This window comes from Bombina bombina, chromosome 7, assembly GCF_027579735.1.
Source record: "Bombina bombina isolate aBomBom1 chromosome 7, aBomBom1.pri, whole genome shotgun sequence".
NCBI classification, from domain to species: domain Eukaryota; kingdom Metazoa; phylum Chordata; class Amphibia; order Anura; family Bombinatoridae; genus Bombina; species Bombina bombina.
In genome coordinates, this window is record NC_069505.1 from 338,800,607 (window position 1) to 338,819,442 (window position 18,836).

The 18,836-nt window shown below is 40.2% G+C and overlaps 2 protein-coding genes and 1 long non-coding RNA gene across 3 annotated transcripts in view; 1 reads left to right on the top strand and 2 right to left on the bottom strand.

Moving 5' to 3' along the window:
* Positions 1-7,268, bottom strand: part of PSMD6 (proteasome 26S subunit, non-ATPase 6) — a 179,988-nt gene extending 172,720 nt beyond the window's left edge. Inside the window, 1 exon segment of the mRNA XM_053720999.1 lies at positions 6,783-7,268. The gene's annotated coding sequence lies outside the window, so the exon portion shown is untranslated.
* Positions 7,269-11,133: 3,865 nt separating this feature from the next.
* On the top strand, positions 11,134-14,496 carry LOC128666409 (uncharacterized). The gene is made up of 2 exons (XR_008403241.1): positions 11,134-13,509; positions 14,320-14,496. It is a non-coding gene; the product is annotated as an uncharacterized LOC128666409 (long non-coding RNA).
* Positions 14,497-14,725: 229 nt separating this feature from the next.
* LOC128666408 (uncharacterized) overlaps positions 14,726-18,836 on the bottom strand; it is a 113,126-nt gene continuing 109,015 nt past the window's right edge. The window contains exon 4 of the transcript XR_008403240.1: positions 14,726-15,969. The gene's annotated coding sequence lies outside the window, so the exon portion shown is untranslated. The remainder of the gene's footprint in view (positions 15,970-18,836) is intronic.

Here is an 18,836-nt window from a genome sequence, read left to right on the forward strand (position 1 = left end):
ATGGCTGTTCCCATTTTTGCAATATTGGAAAAAAGCCCGGAAAAATTGAAATTGACTCCACAGTTACATGCAAGCAACAGTGTAATTATAAAATGCTCTAACATATTTGAGCATTTTCTTTTTGCACCTTTATGTCCCTTTAAAGGGATACTAAACCCACATTTTTTCTTTCATGGTTCAGATAGAGCATGCAATTTTAAGCAACTTTCTAGTTTACTCCTATTATCATTTTTTCTTCGTTCTCTTGCTATCTTTATTTAAAAAGCAGGAATGTAAAGCTTTGTAGCAGGCACATTTTAGGTTCAGCACCCTGTAAAGCTTAGTAGCCGGCACCTTTTAGCTTCAGCACCCTGGATAGCGCTTGCTTATTGGTGGCTACATTTAACAAGAGGTGGATACAAAGTGCTAGCAGATCTAGAATTCTAGTGATGCATATAGAGTGCACAGACTTAATAAGTGTCACACGAGAACATAGTATTAATACAAGATGTACGAGTGCAAACATACATGAAATAGATACGATGGTCAGAGGAACAAAATCGAAAACTGGACAATCAAAATGCAAATCAAAATTCTAAAGAATACAAAAAGTGTGCCAAATCTTCTAGTGAAGGATCCTAGTAAAGATGTAAATACTTACAGGAGTGAACCTCAATCGGATTCGGACGATCCCACACCGACAAGACAAGGATGACATCGGAGATCAGCGGAAAGGGTTCATCTCACAAGCCCGTTCGGATTGGTGCAGGAGAAAAGGCATCAAGAAACAAAACATACACCTAGATTTAGAGTTTTGCGTTAGAAGGGGTGCGTTAGCTACGCATGGTTTTTTTCCCCCGCACCTTTTAAACAACGCTGGTATTTAGAGTTCTCTGAAGGGCTGCGTTAGGCTCCAAAAAGGGAGCGTACAGGCATATTTACCGCCACTTCAACTCTCAATACCAGCGTTGGTTACGGACACGGCCAGCTTAAAAAACGTGCTTGTGTACGATTCCCCCTTAGGAAACAATGGGGCAGTTTGAGCTGAAAAAAACCTAACACCTGCAAAAAAGCAGCGTTCAGCTCCTAACGCAAAGCGCCGCCACCTACGTTATACTTATGTACCCCTAATCTGCTGCCCCTAACACCGCTGACCCCTATATTATATTTATTAACCCCTAATCTGCCCCCCTCAACGTCGCCTCCACCTGCCTACACTTATTAACCCCTAATCTGCCGAGCGGACCGCACCGCTATTATTATAAAGTTATTAACCCCTAATCCGCCTCACTAACCCTATAATAAATAGTATTAACCCCTAATCTGACCTCCCTAACATCGCCGACACCTAACTTCAAACATTAACGCCTAATCTGCCGACTGGAGCTCACCGCTATTCTAATAAATGTATTAACCCCTAAAACTAAGTCTAACCCTAACACTAACACCCCCCTAAATTAAATATAATTTTAATCTAAGAAATTAATTAACTCTTATTAAATAAATTATTCCTATTTAAAGCTAAATACTTACCTGTAAAATAAATCCTAATATAGCTACAATATAAATTATAATTATATTATAGCTATTTTAGGATTAATATTTATTTTACAGGTAACTTTGTATTTATTTTAACCAGGTACAATAGCTATTAAATAGTTAAGAACTATGTAATAGCTAAAATAGTTAAAATAATTACAAATTTACCTGTAAAATAAATCCTAACCTAAGTTACAATTAAACCTAACTCTACACTATCAATAAATTAATTTAATAAAATACCTACAATTACCTACAATGAAATAAACTAACTAAAGTACAAAAAATAAAAAAGAACTAAGTTACAAAAAATAAAAAAATATTTACAAACATAAGAAAAATATTACAACAATTTTAAACTAATTACACCTACTCTAAGCCCCCTAATAAAATAACAAAGCCCCCCAAAATAAAAAAATGCCCTACCCTATTCTAGATTACTAAAGTTCAAAGCTCTTTTACCTTACCAGCCCTGAACAGGGCCCTTTGCGGGGCATGCCCCAAGAAGTTCAGCTCTTTTGCCTGTAAAAAAAAACATACAATACCCCCCCCAACATTACAACCCACCACCCACATACCCCTAATCTAACCCAAACCCCCCTTAAATAAACCTAACACTAAGCCCCTGAAGATCTCCCTACCTTGAGTCGTCTTCACCCAGCTGAGCCAAATTCTTCATCCAAGCGAAGCAAGAAGAGGTCCTCCATCCGGTAGAAGTCTTCTTCCAAGTGGGACAGAAGAGGTCTTCCATCCGATTGAAGTCTTCATCCAAGCGGGATCTTCTATCGTCATCCATCCGGAGCTGAGCGGCAGGATCCTGAAGACCTCCGACGCGGAACATCCATCCTGGCCGACGACTGAACGACGAATAACGGTTCCTTTAAATGACGTCATCCAAGATGGCATCCCTCGAATTCCGATTGGCTGATAGGATTCTATCCGCCAATCGGAATTAAGGTAGGAATATTCTGATTGGCTGATGGAATCAGCCAATCAGAATCAAGTTCAATCCGATTGGCTGATTGGATCAGCCAATCGGATTGAACTTGATTCTGATTGGCTGATTCCATCAGCCAATCAGAATATTCCTACCTTAATTCCGATTGGCTGATAGAATCCTATCAGCCAATCGGAATTCGAGGGACACCATCTTGGATGACGTCATTTAAAGGAACCGTCATTCGGCTAGTAGGCGTCGAGAGAAGAGGATGTTCCGCGTCGGATGGAAGATGATGAAGAAAGAAGATTGAAGATGCCGTTGATAGAAGACTTCATCCGGATCATGGACCTCTTCAGCTCCCGCTTGGATGAAGACTTCAGCCGGATCATGGACCTCTTCAGCTCCCGCTTGGATGATGACTTCAGCCGGATCATGGACCTCTTCAGCCCCCCGCTTGGGCTTGGATCAGGACATCGGAGGAGCTCTTCTGGATCGATCGGTGAACCTGGTATGGTGAAGATAAGGTAGCAAGATCTTCAGGGGCTTAGTGTTAGGTTTATTTAAGGGGGGTTTGGGTTAGATTAGGGGTATGTGGGTGGTGGGTTGTAATGTTGGGGGGGGGTATTGTATGTTTTTTTTTTACAGGCAAAAGAGCTGAACTTCTTGGGGCATGCCCCGCAAAGGGCCCTGTTCAGGGCTGGTAAGGTAAAAGAGCTTTGAACTTTAGTAATTTAGAATAGGGTAGGGCATTTTTTTATTTTGGGGGGCTTTGTTATTTTATTAGGGGGCTTAGAGTAGGTGTAATTAGTTTAAAATTGTTGTAATATTTTTCTTATGTTTGTAAATATTTTTTTATTTTTTGTAACTTAGTTCTTTTATTATTATTATTATTTTATTTATTTTATTTAATTAATTTATTGATAGTGTAGTGTTAGGTTTAATTGTAACTTAGGTTAGGATTTATTTTACAGGTAATTTTGTAATTATTTTAACTATTTTAGCTATTAAATAGTTCTTAACTATTTAATAGCTATTGTACCTGGTTAAAATAAATACAAAGTTACCTGTAAAATAAATATTAATCCTAAAATAGCTATAATATAATTATAATTTATATTGTAGCTATATTAGGATTTATTTTACAGGTAAGTATTTAGCTTTAAATAGGAATAATTTATTTAATAAGAGTTAATTAATTTCGTTAGATTAAAATTATATTTAATTTAGGGGGGTGTTAGTGTTAGGGTTAGACTTAGCTTTATGGGTTAATACATTTATTAGAATAGCGGTGAGCTCCAGTCGGCAGATTAGGGGTTAATGTTTGAAGTTAGGTGTCGGCGATGTTAGGGAGGGCAGATTAGGGGTTAATACTATTTATTATAGGGTTAGTGAAGCGGATTAGGGGTTAATAACTTTATTATAATAGCGGTGCGGTCCGGTCGGCAGATTAAGGGTTAATAAGTGTAGGCAGGTGGAGGCGACGTTGTGGGGGGCAGATTAGGGGTTAATAAATATAATATAGGGGTCGGCGATGTTAGGGCAGCAGATTAGGGGTACATAGGGATAATGTAAGTAGCGGCGGTTTACGGAGCGGCAGATTAGGGGTTAATAATAATATGCAGGGGTCAGCGATAGCGGGGGCGGCAGATTAGGGGTTAATAAGTGTAAGGTTAGGGGTGTTTAGACTCGGGGTACATGTTAGTGTTAGGTGCAGACGTAGGAAGTGTTTCCGCATAGCAAACAATGGGGCTGCGTTAGGAGCTGAACGCGGCTTTTTTGCAGGTGTTAGGTTTTTTTTCAGCTCAAACAGCCCCATTGTTTTCTATGGGGGAATCGTGCACGAGCACGTTTTTGAGGCTGGCCGCGTCCGTAAGCAACTCTGGTATCGAGAGTTGAAGCTGCGTTAAATATGCTCTACGCTCCTTTTTTGGAGCCTAACGCAGCCTTTATGTGGACTCTCAATACCAGAGTTATTTTTATGGTGCGGCCAGAAAAAAGCCGGCGTTAGCTTTTCGGGTCGTTACCGACAAAACTCTAAATCTAGCCGTATATTTGAAAAAGAAGGCATCTAAGCTTCTTTTTTGGTTTAGACCTCTGGACAGCACTTTTTTATTGGTGGATGAATTTATCCACCAATCAGCAAGAACAACCCAGGTTATTCACCAAAAATGGGCCGGCATCTAAACTTACATTCTTGCATTTCAAATAAAGATACCAAGAGAATGAAGAAAATTTGATAATAGGAGTAAATTAGAAAGTTGCTTTAAATTGCATGCTCTATCTGAATCATGAAAGAAAAAACTTGGGTTTAGTGTCCCTTTAATACTGTATGAGGTATCAGATAGGAGGTAAAAGGTAAACAGCCCAAAAGCATCCACACGCCTGGATCACAGAAGCGTGCTTTGTACGGCTGTCGCTGGTAACAGTCAGATAAAAGTTCACAGTGTTTCCCCGATAGCTAGGTGTTCCACACAGTAAAAAAAAAATATATATATATACTGTATATACTGTATATATATAATCTTATTTTCTAGCGAAAAATGATCATTAAAAGGACACTCAAGTAAAAATAAACTTTTATGATTCAGACACTTTCTAATTTACTTCCATTATCAAATTTTGCAGTCTTTTAATATGCACACTTTCTGGGGAACAAGATCCTACTGAGCATGTGCACAAGCTCACAGGGTATAGGTATACTAGTCTGTGATTGGCTGATGTTTGTCACATGATAAAGGGGGCCGGAAAATGGGAGAAAAAAAAATTTTCTGAAAAAAATCTACTGCGTATTTGAAATTCAGAGTAAGTTATTTTGCCTTATCTTTTCATTGTGCACTTATTATATATACAATTCTACTGCATTGAGTGGTCCTAATATACAGTCAAAGATTTCACATTTTTTTGAACTTTGTATATTTTTTATATTTTGCACTATATATATATATATATTTATTTATATATTGATATATGTTATCGTATTTTCTTGCGCAAAATGACCTTTAACATACATTGAAAGATTGCAAAATACCTGCTGTATATTTCTTGGAGATATTCAGCATAAACACAGTCTGAGTCTACAAATTGTGTTGGAGAGTTGCCAAGATTTTTTTTTTTGCAAGGGAGAGGTTACATTTATTTATTCGAAGATCAATAACTATTTTGTTTGTACAAAAGATGTATTGAGTTTGCAGGGCGTCAGTTTAATGTTTGCAATGACGACGGGATCCTTTTAACCCTAGAATAATAAAATATTAATGAGACCCTGTGTAGCAGAAGGACAGAACAATAGGTATCACAGCGTGATGGCAGAAGGGATATTTTTAGCATAGCATCATGAATATAAAGTGTACTTGCTGTGGAAAGAATAGATAAATGGCACACTGAGCAAAGCCACGGAGCATGTCTAATTGTGTCTGTGCTTAAATATATTCAATGAAACCCGCTTTTTGTTCTGCAATATTTGAAAATAGAAGTGGCTAAAAAAATAATTTGTGTTTGTTCATAATGATAGGTGCATGTACAATTAAAGGGACATGACACATTTTTTACCATGCTTTAAAATGCAGATTTTTATTAATGACACATCCGTCACAATCAATCTTTTATGATTTAGATTAATGAAAAAAAATATTTCTAAAATATGTATCTTGCTTTTGGTATTCTCTGTTTTCATGCGGGCATACTGAGGTATGCTCAGGAGCTTGCACATGTCTTGAGAATTATAGGCTAGATTATAAAGTAGTTCAGTCAATAGCGGAGGGTGCATTATCTTGTGCTATAACCTGCGCAATGAATAGCGCACAATCTGATATTACGAGTGGATGGTAAAAATTATTAACCAGAGATTCTTAATGCAGGCAACGCTTTTTTTTTTACCATGCCACATACTTTTAATGGATAGTGTAGAGAGCTTTATTAATGCTCATATTACAAGAATTGAGTTTAGTGTTGTATTGAGCTGCAAACAATTACGCTTTTGGAGACCTGAAGTTGAGCGTTTATGTTTGAAAATATGCAGATCAAAACACATGAAAAATTGATTCAAATAAAGTATTTCAATTAGATTTCTAACTATTAAATGTAAAATAAAGGTTTATTATTGAAATATTTAAAATTTAGTTAAATGGAATCCCTGGACGAGCAGTATGCAAGGGTGGGCATTTGAACCCTGTATAGGTCGACGTTTGAGGTGAAGTGGGCTGTATGAGGATGTGATGTAGGTGGGAATTTAGAGTAAGATATAAGAGGTGGGAGTGGCTAGAAAAGAGCACCAAAGAGTTGGGAGCTTACGTTTGAGAAGAAGCTAGCTTCTCCTCACACTTACCTGTCAGGTCCGGTGACTTCACTGTTATGGCAGCTATACAGGACCTGATGCAAGCGGTTATAGCCCTGGGCCAAGTCAGGAGGGCAGACTAGCATGAGGAGGAGAAGTGGCAGGAGGAAATCACCAGGGTGGCCCACAGAGCGTGGTACCGGTAGATCTACGCCGGTAAGGCTGGCAGCGTATGGGGAGCCTGCGGTGCAGAGGGATGATGCAATGGGAGTAGGAGTCGGTGATGTCATCACCCGGGAATCGCGTGGAGGACCAGGAAGTCCAGCAGGAGAGCGGCTGCTGCCATCAGACAGTGTGACAGCCGGAGGTAGGGCAAAGAGATGTTGGGCAAGGGGAGCTGGGTGCAGGACATGGGTTAGGGGGAAAAGGGAGGAACACGGTACTAGTGATCTGTGGAGTGTGCCAATGACTGATGAGTGGATGGGGAGGTATGATTGATGCCTGCATTTGGGGGAGACTGGGGAGTAAAACAGGGGGTGGATTGTTTGGTCAGGAGCTGTCTGTCCCTTATGGGTAGGTGGGTGTGTCAATCCCATTTGAAAGGAGGGTCTGTGAATGCTGTGGTAAAAGGGGGGTTGGTTCTAGGCAGGGCCGGTTTTGCATGTGCGTCTGGGGATGAAGAAAAGGGGACGGCCCAGTGGTGTGATTCAGTGACGTGCGGTGAGGTCAGAGACTGGGGAGGCAATGGCTATGATACTCCAGAGAAACACACACGTAGTATAGTATATATATATATATATATATATATATATATATATATATATATATATAAAATCATTGGCGGCTGGTGAATTTTCAAGATGGTGGGGCGCAAGACCTCACCCCTTGAAATAAAGCCCCACCCCTCAGCTCCACCCACAAAGGGGGTAAACACATAGTTAAAGTACCAGTAATAGTATTATAATTTAGCCATAATATTTTCTTTATGTAGGTTAAATCATCAAGCTCCTTATCTCCCTTATCCTCTTCTCAAGCACATCCTTGGTGGAAGAATAGCTTTATAGCACATGAACAAAATAAACAAGTAAAGATTAAAATACTAACCCTCCGGCATCTGTATAGCATGACACCACAAATAATCCTAGTTTATACAGATAATACAGAACCTGAAATTAGACTGATATTAACTCTAAGACTGTACTTTTCCCCATCCAGACCCTTCAGGGTCTCTGACACAAAGTAGCTATGCAGGCATGGGCGTGCAAAGGTGGAATATATAATATATATATTATATATGCGGTGTATATATATATATACATATATATATACATATATATACACACTATATATATATATATATATATATATATATATATATATATACATATATATACACACTATATATATATATATATATATATATATATATACACACATCACACATATATATATATATATATATATATATATATATACACTATAGTGTGTATATATATATATATATATATATATATATACACACATATATATATATACACTATAGTATAGTATATATATATATATATATATATATATATATATATATATTCAATGCAATTACAGTATTACATTTATTTGGAGGACCAGTCATCCCCTACCTTTTTTCTCCTGTGTGCTGGCTGCAGTGAGGTTGAGTCTACAGAGGGTCTGGACACATGGGGGCTGGAGGGGCAGAGCACTGTGTTTAAAGTTAAGCACCATGATCTGCAGCATTGTGAGCCGTGCACTGAACACTATACAAAGTGTGTATTGGGGCTGGCTGGGGGAGACTGCTTTGGCTGCCCTGCTGCTTCTCATTGTCACATTGTGAGAAGATCATCTGCTGCACTGGGCAGCTCAGGGCTCTTCAACTTTTTACAGATCGTGCTGCTGCTTCCCTCCTCCCCCCTCTCAGCAGCTGTCAGAAATAAAAAAAAAAGAGTAACGCTTTGACTGCCAGAGAGGGAGCTGATAAGCATCTGTTCAGGCAGCCAAAGTTAAATCAAACAAACTTAGTTAGTTTGTTGTAATTAGCCTTGTGTAAATTGCTGCAAAGGTCAGGGTTTACCTTTACATCGTCTGCTGATGTAAAAGTAAACCCGGACCTTTGCAGCAATTTACACAAGGCTAATTACAAACTAAGTTTGTTTGATTTAACTTTGGCTGCCTGAACAGATGCTTATCAGCTCCCTCTCTGGCAGTCAAAGCGTTACTCTTTTTTTTTTTATTTCTGACAGCTGCTGAGAGGGGGGAGAAGGGAAGCAGCAGCACGATCTGTAAAAAGTTGAAGAGCCCTGAGCTGCCCAGTGCGGCAGATGATCTTCTCACATTCCCACAGTGAGAGTGACTGGTTATGACCCCTGACAGACGTGTTTCTGAGCTGCTTACTATCTTTCCGCCCTGAGTATGCTACCTGCAGCTAGATTATTGTATGTTATAAGGAGGTGGTGCAGCGGAGTGAGGGCTTAGGGCTATGTAAAAAAAAATAAAAAATGCACACATTCACAACCCTGCAGTGCTTATTGCGCAATCTATCGTTCGGAATTAGAGGAGCAGATGAGAGTAATCAGAGTAGGTTACAAGTTCCAGTCCAGTGTAATAAATAGCACAATGGGAAAAATATTTTACACTGGACTGGAACTTGTAACCTACTCTCATCTGCTCCTCTAATTCAAAATGATAGATTGCGCATTTTAAGTATTTAATTTTGTTCCCATTGTTCAGCTGGGTGGGTGCTGCTGTGGAAGTGTGAAACCTACTCATCGGCTTCCCTATTCCAGCAGATAGATTGCGCATTAAGTATTTTATTTTGTAATTAGAGGAGCCGATGAGTAGGTTTTTGGTTTTACACAAGGCACAAGCTGAAGCTTCAAAGGCAAAGCACCGCACCCTGCACAATAGCACATAGAGAATGTATCTGTTGGTAGGTACCGTACTAGAGCGCCGCTCGTGTCTTAGACAGTGGACTTTCAGGCAGGGCAGCAGTCATATGGGCTGAATCACACTCACTCGGCAGCCGCAGGCACTGTCTTGATGATTCTCCCTCCTTCACTATTCCCGCCAGCAGCAAATGACGCCAGTTAGTCCGACGTCACAAACAAGCCCGGCCGACACGCCTCCCTGATGGCTGATTGGCTGTGAGTGATTGGAGTTGTTGGGGAGGGGTATTATCGGATGTGCTCCTGTCTTTCCCCATGCCTGGTTGTAGTAGTATCTGTTTTTAACTGGTTTAGATAAAGTGTCATTTTCTTTTACTCAATGAGCAGGGCCTGCATAATTTGTCCTTCTGTTTGAAAGGGGTTGGAAGCTGGGGTGGCAGTGAGTGTGTGAAAAGAGGGGATAAAGCTGTGGGGATTATCTGAGGGGGCCCCTGGGTAGAGGATGTTGGAATGGTAGCTGGATCAGGTAAAGGGAGAGGGGTTGGGGCAGTAGCATGGATGAGTATCGCATGGATAACTAATGTGTTTTTACCCCTGACCCTTTTCTCAGAGATGGCCAGGACCAGTGATGGCAGGCCTTCCATGCAGGAGGTGCCACATCAGGAGCAGGACTTTAATGACATGGATAGGGATACCATCTTCTTGGGGGATTCTTATAATGAGTTTGAGGAGGAACTGCACAGTGGGAATGTGGATTTTGGACCAGTTATAATGGACCAGGTAGGAGACCTATGGGTCTTGGCACAATTGTTGCAGATTATGTCATCTGGTACTGCGGGGGCTGGAGTGGGAAACAAGGGTCCTAGTCAGGAAAAGGAACAGAGACAGCGACCTGAGGACATTGGGGTCAGGAGGGGTACAGGGAGGTTTGGGTTGGCTGGCCCTGAATGTCTTTTTACTTCTCAGACTGTAGAGTCTTATGGTCACAAGATTGGTGGCCAGATAACCAGTGGCTCAGGGGCTAACAGACAGCGAGGGTGATCCTGCTCGCCAGTGGATGACAGGAGGGGGAGGAACATGCAAGCCTCACCGACGTGGGGGAGACTGGATAGATCCCCCAGGGGGTGAAGTAATCCGGAGAGGAGACGGGGCAAGACCACGGTCGTAAGGGCGGCGAGTAGAAGACAGTATGAGATTGGAGAGGAGGACTGAAGACAGGATGAGGAGAGCAGCGGTGGTGGAGATTGCGATGAGATGTGACAACGGATCAGGACCAGCTACAGCGCCTAGTGACTCAGGTGAGGTGTCCGGGAATGTGGTGCGTACGTCTGCAAGTAATATTGTGAGTGTGAACTGGGATGTGAATTCTGTGCTTTTAAAAGGCATCAAGGACCTGGTGGCCCAGGTGGAGAAGCAGTGTAGTGAAGGCGCTAGAGCTAAAGTGTGGGGTACTGGGGCTGCTGGGGTTTGGGGCATGCTGGGGGTATTCAAGGGGCTGAGGCAGGGACAGCAGGCTCTTCGGCTGGTGGAACTGGGGCAGGAACTATTTAGGTGGTGGAGGTAGCCATGAGGAGCTAGTGTCTTTGCATGAATGGACCATTGGGCATCCATCTGACTCAAGAGACCAAAGAAAATTTTTGGAAGTGTGAGTTCTTGGAGATTTTCTCATTGCTTCCCCTGGACCAATTCATGGACATTAAGGAGGATACAAAATGGGAGCAGGGCAAGAAAGAAGAGTGAAAGAAAAAGGTATAGAAAGTTATTGAAGACTTTTGGCAACTGATCCCGTGCCTTTTGTATTTGAGCTAGTGTGACAGCCGGGAAGTTCCATGAGCAGGGATCAGCATTATTCTGCTACTTTGATGAGATTTCAGTTGCCAACCGCACATTTGGAGGCATGGCATGGTGGCAATATGATGGGTAGTTTCGCCAACGGATAGTGGTGCGCTCAGACATGAAGTTGGATGACCACAATATGGTAATCTGGTTGGAAATGAACACTCTTCAACGTGTTGGGCAGTCCTTTTGAGGGACTGGGGTGAGCAGGCCCTGGTGGGGCCCAGTCGAGCATGATGGTGGCAATCAGAAAGAGACTCTGCTTCCAGTTTAATGATGGACAATGTCGCTTTTGAGGGTCCTTTAAGTACAAGCACCTGTGTTCAGGTTGCGGGGGAATGCATGCCTTCTCCTAGTGCTTTTGGCATGGTCGGCAGGTGGTTAAATCGGGGGACATCAGTGTAATGTGTGTACAAGGCGCGGACGCCAGTGAGGGTCGAAAAGATGGTGCCATGGTCAGAATGGTAAGCTAGGGGGAGATCTCGACAGCAGAATACAGAGCTGCTGTTGACGGGATTTAGTTCGGGTTTTTGGATTCCGTTTGTAGAGGGGGGTCAAAGATTCATGGGAATTTAAAATCTGTGTGGGAATTCCTGGAGATTGTGCGGACTAAGTTGTTAAAAGAAGTCTCATTGGATAGGATGGCTGGACCTTTCAAGGAACATCCATTGGCCAATTTGAGAATATCTCACCAAAAGATGCTTAAGTCAATGATGGGCTTGACCTTGAGTTGGCTGCGGTGTGTTATGCATCTTTTGATAGAGTGGTGAAGTTGGTTCGGACAGCTAGGGTGGAAACCTTAATGGTGAAAGTTGATGTGGAGGCCGCTTTCCGTCTTTTTACTAGTGCACCCAAAATCTCATCATTTCTGGGTTGCTTTTTTGACGGTTCATACTTCGTAGACCTTTGTCTGCCCATGGGTTGTTCTATCTCCTGCTCCTACTTCAAGAAGTTCAGTTGTTCTGTGGAGTGGGTGGTAAAGCAGCAGTTGGGACTTGGTTCATTAGTCCATTATTTGGATGATTTTCTGTTTGTTGGCCGAGACAGGTCTTCGGAGTGCAGGAGGCTCATGGTGGCTTTCATGCAGGTGGCAAAATATTTTGGGATCCCAGGGGCTGAGGAAAAGATGGAGGGACTCACCACATTTGAGTTTTTTTTAGTATCTTGATCGACACAGTTCTAATAGAATGCTGGTTACCCAAGGATAAGGTGGGAGACCTGTTAGCCACTATTGAAGGGGTGTTGTTGAAGCAGAAGCTTAAGTTAAGGGAATATCAGTCTGTGATTGGCAAGCTTAACTTTGCATGTAAAATCATTCCGGTGGAATGGGTTTTCACGAGAAAATTGTCCTTGGTGACCGCAGGTGTGAAGGAGCCATTCCACCGGATTCGGATCCGGAAAGAGTTCAAAGAGAATTTGAGTATCTGGTGGTATTTTTTGAGGGATTTTAATGGTAGGGCAATGGTGCAGGAGGCAGGTGTATTTGATTCGGACCTTCATTTCTTCACGGATACGTCGGTGAAGGAGGCGGGTGTATTGGATTGGATCAGGGGCCATATATTTTGGGGTTTATCTGCAGGGTAAATGGTGTGTGGGTCAGTGGCCAAAAGCATGGGTCAAGGAGGGGTTAACTAAGAATTTAGTATACCTGGAGCTGTTCCCTCTGGTCGTGGCTTTGCATGTGTGGCAACATCTTTTGTCTAACAAAAGTGTGACTTTCCATTCTGACAATATGGGTGTGGTAATGGCCATTAATAGTTTGTCTGCCTCGTATCCTCCTGTGGTTCAATTGTATTTGTTCAATTGTATTTGTGTTGAAATATTTGCAATGCAATGTTTTATTTAAAGCAGTGTATGTGCCAGGAAAATGTAATGCAATTGCTGATGCTCTCTCCATTTACAGTGGTATTGATTCCGTTGCTTGGCTCCAGAGGCAGAAGAGATTGGGGAGGAGTGCCCGGAGGAGCTGTGGGGAATGGCATTCTCAGCAGGCTGAATATGATGAGAGGAGCGTTGCTCCAGGGACATGGAAATCTTACATGCAGGTATGGGTTTTATTGTGGGAATTTTTGCAGGGACGAGGACAAGTCAATTCTTCTGAAGGTAGGGTGATAGCTTTGTTAGATTGAATGCAGGAGTGGGAACAGGTAGGTATTTTGTGATCCATGTTTCAGAGGCAACAAGCGGCTATGCTATTTCTTTTTCAATTGATGGGGTGGGAGGATGTTACAAAATGTTTTATAGTTAGGTTGGCAGCCAGAAGTTTGGTCAAGGGAAGGGTGGTATTGGATGGCAGACATCCAGTTGTTTTTTTCAGTACTTTAGCTGATAGTTGAAAAACGTAAGGAATTTGTACCACGCAATATGAGGCTTTGTTATTTAGGGCAGCTTTTAGTATCCAAATTGGTTGGTAAAAGTAAAAGGGATAAAGGGGGGCCTCAGCTGTCAGATGCGGTGGTGTGTGGGGACGTCTTATATATATGGTTACGGAGATCAAATATGGACCAAGGAGGAAGAGGGACTCAGATAAAATTGAAGGCGATGGGGGGACCCTATTGCTGTAATGAAGGAATATGTGGGGTTTAGGCCTCTGTGGGTGGGTCCATTGTTTGTTCATATGGATTGTTCTTCACTATCTCAGTTACAATTTTTAGCAGTGTTTAGGAAATGTTTGAGCATGCTTAGTTTTGCTTCTTTGAGAGTTTGGAGCCCACTCTTTTAGGATTGGAGCAGTTACTGAGGCCCATTCATAGGGGATGGAGGCTGAGTGGATTAAGAGGTGGTCTTCTAATAGGTATTTTTCATACATTAGGCCAGCATTGGTTTAGTTCTTTTGTTTTGTGTTTCCTTTTCAGGTTCGATTCAGTGTTGGCTGATGGGTCATTCCTATATATATTGGGCTATGAAGGCGGCAGCAGTGAAAGAGGATGGGGTTCAACTGGAGTTTTCTCCAGAGGTGGTTGGCATATGCTGGTTTGGAATCAAAGGCATGAGGTAGGATCAATTACTAATAAAAGTTTTGGAGTATGCTAGGTTGTTTCGTCCAGATATATTGTTGATTCATGTTGAGGGTAATGACTTGGGTTTTAGGTCTCACAAGGACTTAGTGGATGGGATGAAGTGGTATGGTTGGTATTAGGTGTTATTTTCAGGGGGGGAGAGTGTCAGTCAGCACTTGGCCTGGATCATACACTGTCACCTGGAAATGAATGGGTTACTTGATGGGATATCCCAGAGAACAGGAATCAGACCACGCAGCAATCAGTCTAATATCTGCTCTGTTTATTAGAAGATGAACAATACATTTTATAGGCAGTGGTTACAGCATATAGGGTTAACACGGTGACGTGTTCATAACTACATAATCTTACATAGTGTTTCTGCAAGAACAAAGAATCTCATTTAAAATAGAATTGGTAGAAAAGGAGTGTTAGGGAGTCATTTCTACAGAAATACCTAACTTCAGATAACAGTAAATCTGAACCTCATAGCCCAGCACAAATCAAGGCCGTGTGGGCATCTTATAGAGATAGCGGGCTTCCAGGCGCATCGCCAGGAACATTCACAAGGCCATTCTAGCTATACAAAGATTCATAACATCTACATCTTTCTCACTACATAATAAGCTGTTATAATAAACCTTTCTTAGACAAGATGGATGCCTAAGACAAAATGACAACTGAAACAAGATGGCATTGGTAAGGCTAACATATCCTAGCAGTTGGTAATAATTTGGTCTGTGATCGAGCCTAGAGTTTCTTGGAGGGAGGCATGGAATATCAAGACACTGGATGCTTCTCGTAGGAAGGTGAATAGGGCAAGATGGATGCCTAAGACAAAATGGCAATTAAAATAAGATGGCGTCGGTAAGGCTGACATATCCCAACATACCACCCTTTTATTCTAACCGAATAACATAAAATAGAAAATCACAGAAAATTAGTAAATCCTTTAACAACAATATAAACCTAATTCTTTGGTATACCATGAATCTATGTGAGAATACTGTAGAGAAATGTATTCACATTTACTGCTATAATGTTATAGGCCAATAGGGCACAATTTGTCACTGCACATAGGTATGGCCTCTCCAATACTCTCCGTCTGCCTCCCAGCATCCTCAAACTACTGTTCTATCTGCACAAAGACCAGCCCCCTATCTACCCCCAAACAACACTGCATCTTTATTTCTCAACCTGCATAGCTAGCAGCCCCCAATATTTCTGACAGTTTCCTGCTCTGTACACTCTCCACAGTGAAGCATGACATGGGAACAGCACAAGTGTCTCTGGGTGGCCTCTGATCACTTTTAGAACAGTTTTTGTCCACTTAGAGCTCCACCATCCTCAGACACTTTGCTTCAATACCATAGTCCATTTGCAGTAGGGGTGCTTATCCAGTGTTCTTCTGCAGGAAGATGCTGGAAGTCCGATGGTTTGTTCATGGGGTAGACAAGGAAAGCAGGTGGATACCCATAGCAAGCAGACACTCGAGTCAGAAGGAGTCTAAGAAGGAAACAAAACAGCACAAGATGAGCACACACCCTGATACAATCACAATTATGTCCAAATAAAACCTTTTTGTAAGCATCACAATTCCTTTAATAGCTTAACTTGTCCTATGTCATTTAAAACCAGGAAAACATTGTGGATATATAATACAAACTAAATACATTGAAACTTTTACAGAGAATAACTCACAGCTTCTCTATACAATTTAAATGATACTGCATGAATACTAAGCAAGTAAAAACTGCTAGACTTCATCAAGAGGCTGCATGGCTATGCTAAGTAACTTATGCTAAGGCCTGCCCTGCAACAAAAATGAAAAGTAAAACAGTCAATAAAAATATTTTTTTTTAAATTAATTTCTTCACTCTTTCTCTTTGAACAACTAAAAATAAAATAACCTAGTTTTCCTTTATTCTGCAAAGCTACTATATGTAATGTTTATAATTCTCCAACTATGATCGTAATAGTCAGCAGTCTCATCTGATATAAACACTACTAGTTTAATAATTATTTTATGCAAACTACATTCTCTCACGCTCCTGTATGAGGAAAGAAAAGAATACCATCATAACATTATTAAAACTACAAAATCTTTTAAAGGTAAACATCCTTATGGTAAGATAATTCCTTTCATTGACAAACATTTACAAAACTCAAATTACAGATACCATACCAGTTAACAAAAGGGAAACATACATTTGCTTTCATAACACAGCTCCAATAAGAGCCATTGTAGGTAGAAAATATACCATCAATATAACTATAATTATGCTACTCCCAAAAACATGGGTGAGCCTTCTGTATTCTACAATGGTGAAGGGTCTAGAATATTCTGATACATTGCAGCATTTTCTTTAAACTATACAGGTACAAACATATTCTCTATACTCATTCAATAATGCGCCATTCAATAGGTTACAATACTGCAAGGTTTAGAGTTACACTTATCTAGAGGGTTACTTTGTTTAAGTACATAAACTACAATGTGTACTAATACAAATAAGGCATACTTTTCTGCAGACAAAACTATATGACTTCTTATAACTAATATGATCAACCAAAAATAACACAAATACAAGAGCATACAAAACAAGAAATATAAGTAAACAAGTTAAAACAATACTCCCCTAATTTAATTGTTTGACTCTGTAACAGCGTAACAGGTCCTCAATATCAACAGGCAAGGCACAGTCCAGAGAAGGATAGTCTTTATGTTCTGAAGACACACATCATAGGAAAAAAAGTCATAGATTACCCAGAGTCCAGTTCTGGGGCTGGTACCAGCATGTAAAGCAAAGAATGGATCAAAAGATAGTTCAGCAACTTTTACTGCAGTATGGTGGTTAAAACAAGCTTGACAAAAGGTCTTTTATCTTCTTTTTTCTTTTCTTCACCTAGGCACCAGGCATTTCTTTATTTAAAAGGTTTACTTGCATTCAATATTCAATCTTTTGGAGAGTGCACTATGGAATTTTATCTGTACAGATTTTACCTAAATATGAAAAACTCAAAAATAATTTAGTTAGTATTTTTACTCTCTGGATACAGCTTCATGATCTCATCCTGCAAATACAAATATTGTGGTAAGAACAAAATAGAAAAAATAAAAACATTTTAGGTTCATTTTCTTACTTAAAACAATCACCCAAATCACATAAAGATACTCAGCAATACTTCCCCCTTTGTTCGCGTGAAACACCCTATGTGTCACGCAAAAACACAATATAACAGCAAACTAAAAGACAATTCATGCACTCCGTAGTATACTATTCTTAACATCAGGCAAAATCAAATACACCTCAATATTCAATGTTCCATTCATACAGCACCCTTCCACACGCATTCACTAAAAATAAAAACATAACATTCGCTTAAAACCAACTGTCCATTCCACAAAACAAAACATTAACAGCCGGCACAAACTTTTAACAACCAGAATCAACCTGAAATTCAACACATATACTTACACATCACTGAAACACAGCACTAGCAAAACACTACAAATAATTAAAATTCTATAACAACCGTCTATGCCCTGGTTCTGCAAATTCTACCATGCACAATACTATGAGATCACACTAATATTGTAATCACTTCATAAGATCAATAAACTCCAGTTGCATATTTACAAATAAAATCCCTAACCATAACTTTACAAAGGAACACACAAACACCTAAGTACTATATTCTAGGAAAGGTCAGATAATAATGGTACAGCCACTGTTCTATATAGAGGCCCTGCTTGCATGCACAATGGAAACCCACTGTTAAATAAATCATGTTTGGCACAAATAATTTGTGAAAAGCTCTAGAATCCAGTCTATACTTTTACATAAGCAAGATTTTAAAAAATACACGATTATTTGATCTAATTTATTTTTTATATAATTTGATATTCACCATTTTGCAGCTCTCTGACTAAATATAACAATTGTATACAACAACAATGAGCTTTCTAAAAAGAATAATAATAATAATTTATACTAATAGATTAAAAGGACAGTTTGCCCAAAAATTTCCCCTTTAAATTGTTCCCAATGATCCATCTCACCTGATGGAGTGCCTTTAATTGTTTACAAATAGCTCCATTTTCCAGACAAATATCAGATAAGAACAATGAGATTTGCTATAACCTGAAACTTAACCCATTGTAATAGGCTGTGATTTAAAAGCACAAAGGCAACTACTTCATATATGCAAATAAACCTCACAATACGATTTCTCCTACTATACTACACAGCTAGAACAACAAATCATTGAACTGTCCATTTAAGAACTGACCATTTATAACATGTATATTACATATATATAACCTAGCTATGATTAAGACACTTGTCTTATTTACCATTCAAATTCTACTT